Source organism: Patiria miniata, unplaced genomic scaffold, assembly GCF_015706575.1.
Source record: "Patiria miniata isolate m_02_andy unplaced genomic scaffold, ASM1570657v1 HiC_scaffold_7, whole genome shotgun sequence".
NCBI classification, from domain to species: domain Eukaryota; kingdom Metazoa; phylum Echinodermata; class Asteroidea; order Valvatida; family Asterinidae; genus Patiria; species Patiria miniata.
Genome location: NW_024037074.1, coordinates 37,803,420 through 37,815,533, shown reverse-complemented (window position 1 = coordinate 37,815,533; position 12,114 = coordinate 37,803,420). Strand labels below are relative to the sequence as shown.

At 39.4% G+C, this 12,114-nt stretch overlaps 1 protein-coding gene across 1 annotated transcript in view; it reads left to right on the top strand.

Annotated features, from left to right (window-relative positions):
• LOC119745161 (chondroitin sulfate proteoglycan 4-like) overlaps positions 1-12,114 on the top strand; it is a 62,483-nt gene that overhangs the window by 592 nt on the left and 49,777 nt on the right. The window lies entirely within an intron of this gene.

Sequence of the window (12,114 nt, the reverse complement as noted above, 5' to 3'; positions counted from 1 at the left end):
CCAGATTCATTGTCTTCAACATTTTTGCAATGACTGACCTTCATTGAGACATGATAAAAACAGTGTTGTCAACATTATTTCCACATAATAACCCATTTGGAAAGACATAAGAATGGTAGACCTACATGTACGTGTCAGTATATTATTATTCCGAGGATGATATCTAATATCGAATTAGCTTTTATAATTTGATTTTCAATGACATGCGAACCAACTCAGCCCCTTCGACATTTTAAGCATTTGCCAACTTACTAGTGTTTGTTTCATGTGTCTGATTTAATCATATATGAACAGCTCTAGAGACAAAAGAGAAAAAAAGGATTGAAAATCAAATGGCCAGGCAGGAAGAGTTTAATCAAGATTTTGTGCTCTAGAGCAAATGTGACAGAGCTGTAGCCTCTCAGACGATGAGACTAGGAGGATTCAATAACGATATCGTTTGTGTAAAATTGTTAAACTGTTTTCAGATCTTTAACTAAAGACGGAGCAATAGTGCTGTAGGCATGCATTTGTCAGGCTTGTGTTATCAATTGATAGAAGTTGTTTTGTTTGTTTGGAATTGATAATGGAAGATAGATAGCAGTGATATGAAACACTATAGTGGCTGTTTTTATCGAAGAAAAAGTATAACAGAAAAGTATTCTTTTTGTGAATTCCGTAACAGCTTCAGTGAAATGAGTTTGATATAAATATTTAATGTTTATCATTAAGGCTGAGTAAAAAATAAAGTTCTTGTCTGGGCTTTTTGAAAAAATGAAGGATGCCCCCCCCCCCCCTTTTTTTCAAGATTTTTCAAGATTGCGGATATCCATGCAATCTTCCATTTTCTCGACTATTTTGCTAAATTAATACCAAATTGTGTGTCCAAACTCCAAATGAGCCATCACCTTAAGCAACAATTGGGTAGGAAACAAATAAAAAGACAATATATTGACAACATTTTACAAAATAAATTGCAAATGTGGAATTAAAAAACAAAACAAAACAAAAAGAGGCGGGCTTGAAAACGGAAGCTGGCGGAGATGAGAAACTACATGTAATTTTAACATTTGGATAATTTTCAAGTGCTGTAAATTTGGTCGGACCCTAATCTCAAATTCATTCTTTCTTCCTTGGAAGACTTAGTTTTATAATTGTTTAACTGTGGGATTTGGAAGGATTGAAAAAGGTATACATGTATCCGCTCCGTTCACAAGTACCCCCTCACCGGCAAAGGAAGTACAGTTGGGGGTGACCGACCGACGCCATCTTGCCTGACTGCAATTCATTTGCCGCGAAGCCGCGGCCACTGCGTGTACATAGTACAAATCCCCTGGTGTACGTGCGTCACACACAAGGAACGGTGCGCGTCAACCAGCGAAATGTCCCGCCCATGGAATGTTGTTGCTAGGTAAAAGGGCGCCCTCTTTTGTCGGCGCACGGAGCCCATAGGGCCCAGTCACTTGCACTATGGGCTTGATACTGCAAAAAAAGTTACAGAACAACAAATATTAAAGGGGCATTACAGCCGAAAATGTTATACTTTACCCTATTTCAAAGGTCTAGTTGATAGGAAACGAGAATGTCTTACCGTTTCCGAGAAAAGAAAGAAAAAAAACTGGTTGTTTGATAAACATCAGATGGCGGACATTTTGTCGCATGCGCATACTAGTATACAGGTGTACGTATTTCTAGCTGTGTCCATTCGTTGTGTAGTGTGTGTGTCACATACATACTGCACCTTGATACACAAATGTTGTTTCTCGCACGTCCGCATCGCATGCTGCAGACGGACGTGCGGGAAACAACATTAGGCCAAGTAAAAAAATATATCAGTTTCTGGTCCCCGCCCGCTTCCTTTTTTTCCCGGCTGCTGCCTTTTTGTTTTATTCCTATTGCAATTTGTCACTACCGGTATTTTGTCTTCTTAGTTGTTTTCAACAAAATGTAGAAATGGTTATGGCTACTTTGGACACAATTTTGTTACTAGTTCGTCTTTTCTCAGTAACAGTGCGACATTAGGTTTAAAATTTCCTTTCTACCAGACCTTTGAATAGGGTACATTTACCTAAGTAACACAGAAATTTCGGCGATTTCAGGACGATGTGCACCTTTAATTGGGTTCCTGCAGAGTGTTTTATATTTTTCAAAATGTGACATAGGAGTAAGGCTTATTGAGTAGAAATTGTGAAGGTGCCGAGCCATTGCCAAGTCAATAAAATCTAAACCATACTGGCCAGGTGCACTTTTCAGAGACGTGCCAATTCCTTCATGGCTCGAATTCCGGCCAGTATCCTCCAAACTCAGAAAATACAGGTGTTTTTCCAAGGTGTCCCCGAAAACACAGCAGATCCACACCTCTGAGTTATTTTCTATCCTGACGAGTATTATTATGGCACTTTCATGTTATTGTATAATGTCACCCGAAACCACTGCAAGAGTCCAGAGTCCAACATTTCCTACGTTAGGTCGGTTTTGTGAAGTGTTGGGCTGCCGCCGCCTGTCTGTCTTAAGAGGGGTCAAGAGAGACTTCAAACGCCGGAGGGGCGATAGTCAATTTGAGGGAATCCAACAATCCTCCCTGGGAATCGCTTTCCATTAAGAAGGACACTTTCTTTCACACTTTCAGTAACTGTCAGTTGTTTGATAATTGTGCAAAGGTTGAACATGTAAGTTCTAGACGGAATTTGCTCGGAGAAAAAGCTGACAGCTATTTTAGGAAGATTTTGATCCACTTATGGGAATATTTTGACCACTGTGAGCTCCCAGTGACAGGTTGTGATTTTCAAGAGCTTGGCAAAGATAAGGTCTCACTGTTTGAAGTTTGAGGTATTAACCTCTGCAAACTTATATTATTTTTGTTGACAAAGCGTACAATCAAGAGGTTTGTTCATAAGTTTTGTACTCCTGGAGTGGTTTTTTTCTTTTCATGATAATCTGCCCTTGTACTTGATGAGAAATAGATGATTTTGTGGTTCTGCTTGAGATATCTACAAAATGTATGCGAAGTGGGTTTTTATGTTGAAAAGTGTTTAAGTAAAAAAAAAACTAAAAAGAATTGATAGGTTTTACTTACATTTTAATCAAAAAGTATTTTGATTTTTTTTTTCATCTGTGAGATCCATGCATCCAAGCAGTTCTAGTTGACTTCGTTTCAAACTCAAATTACCTAAAATTCATAATATTGTATTCAGGAGTACTACTGGTACTAAATATTTTGTAATGAGAGTTACGTATTTTGAAAACAAAATGTTATAAAATTATACTGGTCATTTGCTTAATGACATCTGTCTACTATCCAAACCAATTAACCTGTACACATAAATGCTACATGTAAGTACTGCAACTACCGTACATACATTTGTACACTGACACACTTTTGCATCTGCACTGCCCATCCTTTTTATAGCTCCATGCTTTAACCACAATTTTTCCCTAGCAAAAATAAAAGCACTCTGTCCAGATGTTCCATCCAAGCCATGCCCTTTACAGCTTACAAGCCATGCACCCAAAACCACCTCCAAATCCAAGGTCAAGCCACAGGTCATCGGATAATTTGCATCTGGCAAGAACTTCCAGTCCTTGCCAGCATGATTTCCAATAAGCTTGCCCATATGCTTGCCTAAACCTGTGCATAGTGAGATCCCTGAAACGGATGGTGGTCATGCAGGGATACAGATTGTTTACATTACTCAGGAATGGAACTTTTGGACCTCAGTTGAAATTTGTTTATTTTTTTTACAGGAAGCCAGTGAAAGTCGGTTCTTTTTTAATTTCCCATTGACGGATGATGACAGCCATTACATTGTTTTTTTTTTATTATTGCTACAATGTATAATTTGTTGACGCATTTTGCGACTTTCTAAATCTTTGAAAATGCGCTTTGTATTTTTAAGGTAATGTATTTTTAAGTTAAAAACCAAGAATGAGGAGCTCTAGGATATAGTGTTTCAAATATGTTGGGTCCGTGTATTTCTTTAAAAAGTGATATCAGCAAGTTATTCAACTGATCAATGCCTTGCATTTCTCCCAGTAAATGTTCATGCAGTAAGGTATACATACTGTGCAATGTACAGTACCGGTACATGTATTTTAAAGGGAATGTACAATTTTTGCTTTTGCTGCAATTTTCAGAAATAAATGGATTTGGAGGATTAGTATGTTATATAAAATATTGTTAAACTGACTTGTTTCATGTTTTGGGCTTGTAGATGCTAAAAAAAACCAAGAAAACCTATCATGTTCTTGTAGTCTGGTTCCCTGACCCCACTTAAGATGAAACGAAGCAATTAACACTTTGGGGAATTGTAAGGTCAGAGAATCAGTCTAGCAGGCTTGTACCCCTTCACAGGTGTGTGATCAATTGCAAAGAAACGTCAGAATTTAACTAAATATGAAAAATTAAGAACGGTTTTTGAAAAAAAAAACAGTTTTCTCCAACGCTGGTCGGCTGACCAGCGTTGGAAAAATACAGTTTTTCTTGAAAATTTCAGCCCACCAGGAGCCACGATTTTAAAGCATGCTTCAGACTCTCCGTCCCTAACAATTCAGTAAGGTATTTCGTGGTAATGTGATCATTTCGTTTTTTGATGTTTGCAAATGTTGTATTTTCCCTTTAAGAACTTTCAGACACACAACACTTTAAGTTTAAATGGACTCCTTGCGCGAACAGATGGCGCTGTGTGGCCAATTTCAAGAGCTGCAGTGGGACTGTGGGAGGGATGGGCGTACTGGCTCACGCGCAAAGTGCGGTACGTACCACTATAGTAAACCCGTGGCTTCTTTGCCTGATCCAGTGTCAGAGACTTCTGGCAGTATGTACGTTCTGATGTCCTTTCCAGTGGTCTCCCCCACCATATCTGTGGATGGAGTTCATGCAAAAAATCATTGACGCAAGTGAAAGCATGCAGACGCACATTTTCATGAAGTTGCCGTGCTGATGCATACCAATTAATTTGAAGCCTTCACCACACTCTGAATTATACATTAGCCCAAATGAGTTTCGGGCACAAATAGGTAAATTACCATACCGGTAGCATGTGTATCGCCGATCTTGTATGTATTCCAATCAAAAGGGCCCTGGGACGTACACATAGTCGTTTGATTTTGAATACTTGTTAGGCCAAAAAAAAAAATGTCGATCTCTGGTCAGCGCGCGCGTCGATTTTAATCATGCGTGCGATCTTTTTTTTTCTTCAAAATGTTCCGCGGTAGCTCCAACAGCGCCCTCTATTTCTGCACCTCCTCAATTTTTTTTACCAAAGAGCACCAAGGAATGGGAAATTGCACCAAGGCAAATGATCGAAAGCACCAAGGCAAATTATGGAGGACACCAATGTACATGAGGACACCAAAGAAGCAAAATAGTACCTACCTTGTCTGTACAATCCAAGCTTGAAGAAAGAAAAAAAAAAGCAAAAAAAAAAAAAAGCCGCGTGGCCGCGTCAATTCCGGAACTTTGGTCTGACCAGAGACCGAATATTTTTTTTTTTGGCCTTACTCACCTTCTAGTGCCATAACAAAATTCTATTATGGAAACATTAGTACCCTCCAGTCTAGTTCAACATGGATGTTTCACTATACATGTACCCCTCCAGAATATTTACATGTAATATACAGAAAAGTAGCCCTCGGGTACTGCAGGTTTAGCAAAACTCGAAATTTCTACCGTGTCTACTAGCAACATGTTTTGCCAAACCTGCATGGTTAATGAGTTTGGAAAGTTATTCATGTTCATGTAGGGGGGTTGAATGTATGAGAGCGAGAATGTGGACTGTATGTCTCCATTTCAGGCTCAATGTTTCTCGTTGGACATCCGCACCAATAAACAAGAGATGGAACGTGTCCTTTGACTCTCTTCTCATAGTGCAACAGCCCAAAACCTGATTAGAATCAGAAATGAGCTATTCTTGTCCCCCTACAACGATCCTTGCGTTGCAGCCAGAGCCGTTTTAGAATTATCCGGCAACGTCGCGCCAATTCGCCCTGGGACTTTTTCTGTCGGGGCTCTGACTTTCATTTTTTTGTTTAGTGTTTCTGAGGAGACTGTCGCCAGCTCTTGGCGTGTGCCCTTCCATTGATTTCTCCAACGCTCGGTGGAGGTTGGGTTATGCACGGCGATGTAATCAACGGGGCTTTGTACGTGAACGAGTTAAGGTTAAAGGTTTTATGGATTAACTGGAAGATGAGATGGGTTGAAAGAGAAGGGATGGGAACTAATGTGACTTGTCGGAGATACTGAGCAGGGTGATCAAATTGGAGTTACAGAAATCTGGGGTAAGCAGCATCCCATCAGAAAAGAGGAAATCCCTAATGTCTGGAGTGAACTTTAATGAAACGAACATGATAGCATATCTGTGTACGTGCTGCTCTCAATTTGTTTTTTCCTCAGAGTGGTCCTCAAAGTGCAGTGAAAGATCTGTGGTTATTTTACCAGTATATTGTGTGTTTTTTTCCGTTTGCAGATATATTTTATAAACAGTTCAAGCTACATTCCATTATTTGCAGCTATTTAAAAAGTAAAGGAGGTAATTATTTTTGAAAAGCATACTTGGTTTAAAGATAGTAATTGGACTAAACTCCCTGTGAAATTATTCTTTCTGGCAAGCTGTCATTTTGAAGAAATCAATGAAGGTTATTTCCAACGATGTGTCTAAAGACTCATTTCCGTTAGTAGTTCTTTTTTAATTCGGAAACGTGCGCGCAAGCGTTGACACGATGCACATATATGCGCGCATTTGTGCGACATGGCGTACCGGGGGTAGCTGCAAACGGCTCAGTGAGAACGTGTCTGGTACGCTGAATTCCACAGTGGGCAAGCAATCTTTGCTGTGCAGTGGTGTAAATCTGAGACATAGAGTGGGGGGATGGGGGATGACCCAAATCAAAAAGCGCCTGCCGTGGAAATTCGAAAAGTTGGGGGGGGGGGGGAACTGGACACCACATACAATGTACATGTACGTGTATCTTTTAGTACAAATGTGGTATAATCGCGCTGGTCACCAAATAAAGATGTACAGGTACATCTTTATTGCGTTGCGCTTTTTTTCTACATTTTTCAGTGCTTTTGAAATGTTTGATTGTTGGGACTTGTTTCGAAAAATACCTTGAAATCTGAATTTTGTTTGGATTTTCTCCCACGAACAAGTGCAGGGGGGGGGATGACTCAATAGCCCTCCCCCTTAAAGGGAATGTATCGGTACCCGGTACATCATTGGCTTTTGCTGTAATTTTCAAAAATGAACTATTTCAGGGGTTAGTATAATAGATCAAATATTGTTACACTGACATGTTTGAAGTTTTGTGTTCAGAAATGCTGAAAAAGCCAAAAAAAACAAAAATGTTTAAGTAGTCTGGTTCCCTGACTCCACTAAAGATGAAATGGATCAATTTGTAGATGCCGGAAAATTGTAAGGTAAGGGAACCAGTCTAGCTGGTCTGCACCCGTTCATGAACATGTAACCAGTAGCAAACAAAATTTTGACTGAATAAAATGGTAAATTTGGAGCAGTAGTTGAAAAATAGTTGGGTTTTTCCAATGGTGGTCGGCCGACCACCGTTGGAAATTTATACAAAAATACCATTTTCTTGAAAATGACTTCACACCAGGTGCCATAATTTTACAGGATGCTTTAGACTGTCGTTAACCAACATCCTAGTAATGTTTTTCGTAAAAACTTGGTAGTTTTATTTGTTGATGTTTGCAAATGTTGTATATTCCCTTTAAGAAGTGGGCGCCTCCTGATTTACTGTGTATGCCCCTGGCTGTATGCAGGTGTATGGTAGATGTCCATGTACACACACATAAAAATTGTGTACATGTGACTGTGTACTTGAGATCCTAATCAGCACAGTGTTGAATGATACATAAGTCTACCCATGGGCTGATGAGTGACGACAAGTGTTTGAAGCTCCATGGTTGAGGAAACGCTGCAGTGTAGTGTCTGTGTGTGTGTTTATGAATTGTGCATTTGCATTCATCACACAGGCAAGGAATATATAAGGGTGTGCTTCAAGGGCATCACCGGTGAATTGTATTGAGTGAATTTTGAATCAATATTTTTCTTGCCACACATATTTTGCTGTACTTTCGTTCTTCGTACACCTTTGCAAAATATTGGCAAGTGGCCAATGCCCTACATTTCATTTCATTTGCTGTAATATGAACTTCCAAAAATTGATTGAATATTTTACTTGACTCTAGATTTTCTAATCCAAAACAAAATCACGAACAGTGAGATTTCATCAGGTGGGTGGGGGCAAGCAGGGAAACAATGTTTCTTTGCGGTGATCCGGGGGGGGGGGGGGGGGGGGGGGTAGCAAAAAGAAAATTGAATCTGGCAACTAACTACCCGGTATTAGGCCATATTTAAAAAAACAAATGTTTAGCGTATCCCGCCTGCTTGCTTTTTGGAGGCCGCCTCCTTTTTTGTTTCTTTTTGTTTGTTTCCAACGATACATTTTAAACAGTGACATCATTTTGGCCTCTTTGTCTGTTGCATCATGGAGCTAGGAACACTATCTAGCTGATCTACAAATACATGTAGCCCCTTAAAGCTGGTATGAGTCCAATGGCAGCCATTTAAAAAAAAGCTGGGGGCCATCTTGAAAAATAGCCCGGTTGGACGGCATTTTGGAGGGGGAAAAAGGTATTCTTTTTGTGAATTCCGTAACAGCTTCAGTGAAATGAGTTTGATATAAATATTTAATGTTTATCATTAAGGCTGAGTAAAAAAATAAAGTTCTTGTCTGGGCTTTTTGAAAAAATGAAGGATGCCCCCCCCCCTTTTTTTCAAGATTTTTCAAGATTGCGGATATCCATGCAATCTTCCATTTTCTCGACTATTTTGCTAAATTAATACCAAATTGTGTGTCCAAACTCCAAATGAGCCATCACCTTAAGCAACAATTGGGTAGGAAACAAATAAAAAGACAATATATTGACAACATTTTACAAAATAAATTGCAAATGTGGAATTAAAAAACAAAACAAAACAAAAAGAGGCGGGCTTGAAAACGGAAGCTGGCGGAGATGAGAAACTACATGTAATTTTAACATTTGGATAATTTTCAAGTGCTGTAAATTTGGTCGGACCCTAATCTCAAATTCATTCTTTCTTCCTTGGAAGACTTAGTTTTATAATTGTTTAACTGTGGGATTTGGAAGGATTGAAAAAGGTATACATGTATCCGCTCCGTTCACAAGTACCCCCTCACCGGCAAAGGAAGTACAGTTGGGGGTGACCGACCGACGCCATCTTGCCTGACTGCAATTCATTTGCCGCGAAGCCGCGGCCACTGCGTGTACATAGTACAAATCCCCTGGTGTACGTGCGTCACACACAAGGAACGGTGCGCGTCAACCAGCGAAATGTCCCGCCCATGGAATGTTGTTGCTAGGTAAAAGGGCGCCCTCTTTTGTCGGCGCACGGAGCCCATAGGGCCCAGTCACTTGCACTATGGGCTTGATACTGCAAAAAAAGTTACAGAACAACAAATATTAAAGGGGCATTACAGCCGAAAATGTTATACTTTACCCTATTTCAAAGGTCTAGTTGATAGGAAACGAGAATGTCTTACCGTTTCCGAGAAAAGAAAGAAAAAAAACTGGTTGTTTGATAAACATCAGATGGCGGACATTTTGTCGCATGCGCATACTAGTATACAGGTGTACGTATTTCTAGCTGTGTCCATTCGTTGTGTAGTGTGTGTGTCACATACATACTGCACCTTGATACACAAATGTTGTTTCTCGCACGTCCGCATCGCATGCTGCAGACGGACGTGCGGGAAACAACATTAGGCCAAGTAAAAAAATATATCAGTTTCTGGTCCCCGCCCGCTTCCTTTTTTTCCCGGCTGCTGCCTTTTTGTTTTATTCCTATTGCAATTTGTCACTACCGGTATTTTGTCTTCTTAGTTGTTTTCAACAAAATGTAGAAATGGTTATGGCTACTTTGGACACAATTTTGTTACTAGTTCGTCTTTTCTCAGTAACAGTGCGACATTAGGTTTAAAATTTCCTTTCTACCAGACCTTTGAATAGGGTACATTTACCTAAGTAACACAGAAATTTCGGCGATTTCAGGACGATGTGCACCTTTAATTGGGTTCCTGCAGAGTGTTTATATTTTTCAAAATGTGACATAGGAGTAAGGCTTATTGAGTAGAAATTGTGAAGGTGCCGAGCCATTGCCAAGTCAATAAAATCTAAACCATACTGGCCAGGTGCACTTTTCAGAGACGTGCCAATTCCTTCATGGCTCGAATTCCGGCCAGTATCCTCCAAACTCAGAAAATACAGGTGTTTTTCCAAGGTGTCCCCGAAAACACAGCAGATCCACACCTCTGAGTTATTTTCTATCCTGACGAGTATTATTATGGCACTTTCATGTTATTGTATAATGTCACCCGAAACCACTGCAAGAGTCCAGAGTCCAACATTTCCTACGTTAGGTCGGTTTTGTGAAGTGTTGGGCTGCCGCCGCCTGTCTGTCTTAAGAGGGGTCAAGAGAGACTTCAAACGCCGGAGGGGCGATAGTCAATTTGAGGGAATCCAACAATCCTCCCTGGGAATCGCTTTCCATTAAGAAGGACACTTTCTTTCACACTTTCAGTAACTGTCAGTTGTTTGATAATTGTGCAAAGGTTGAACATGTAAGTTCTAGACGGAATTTGCTCGGAGAAAAAGCTGACAGCTATTTTAGGAAGATTTTGATCCACTTATGGGAATATTTTGACCACTGTGAGCTCCCAGTGACAGGTTGTGATTTTCAAGAGCTTGGCAAAGATAAGGTCTCACTGTTTGAAGTTTGAGGTATTAACCTCTGCAAACTTATATTATTTTTGTTGACAAAGCGTACAATCAAGAGGTTTGTTCATAAGTTTTGTACTCCTGGAGTGGTTTTTTTCTTTTCATGATAATCTGCCCTTGTACTTGATGAGAAATAGATGATTTTGTGGTTCTGCTTGAGATATCTACAAAATGTATGCGAAGTGGGTTTTTATGTTGAAAAGTGTTTAAGTAAAAAAAAAACTAAAAAGAATTGATAGGTTTTACTTACATTTTAATCAAAAAGTATTTTGATTTTTTTTTTCATCTGTGAGATCCATGCATCCAAGCAGTTCTAGTTGACTTCGTTTCAAACTCAAATTACCTAAAATTCATAATATTGTATTCAGGAGTACTACTGGTACTAAATATTTTGTAATGAGAGTTACGTATTTTGAAAACAAAATGTTATAAAATTATACTGGTCATTTGCTTAATGACATCTGTCTACTATCCAAACCAATTAACCTGTACACATAAATGCTACATGTAAGTACTGCAACTACCGTACATACATTTGTACACTGACACACTTTTGCATCTGCACTGCCCATCCTTTTTATAGCTCCATGCTTTAACCACAATTTTTCCCTAGCAAAAATAAAAGCACTCTGTCCAGATGTTCCATCCAAGCCATGCCCTTTACAGCTTACAAGCCATGCACCCAAAACCACCTCCAAATCCAAGGTCAAGCCACAGGTCATCGGATAATTTGCATCTGGCAAGAACTTCCAGTCCTTGCCAGCATGATTTCCAATAAGCTTGCCCATATGCTTGCCTAAACCTGTGCATAGTGAGATCCCTGAAACGGATGGTGGTCATGCAGGGATACAGATTGTTTACATTACTCAGGAATGGAACTTTTGGACCTCAGTTGAAATTTGTTTATTTTTTTTACAGGAAGCCAGTGAAAGTCGGTTCTTTTTTAATTTCCCATTGACGGATGATGACAGCCATTACATTGTTTTTTTTATTATTGCTACAATGTATAATTTGTTGACGCATTTTGCGACTTTCTAAATCTTTGAAAATGCGCTTTGTATTTTTAAGGTAATGTATTTTTAAGTTAAAAACCAAGAATGAGGAGCTCTAGGATATAGTGTTTCAAATATGTTGGGTCCGTGTATTTCTTTAAAAAGTGATATCAGCAAGTTATTCAACTGATCAATGCCTTGCATTTCTCCCAGTAAATGTTCATGCAGTAAGGTATACATACTGTGCAATGTACAGTACCGGTACATGTATTTTAAAGGGAATGTACAATTTTTGCTTTTGCTGCAATTTTCAGAAATAAATGGATTTGG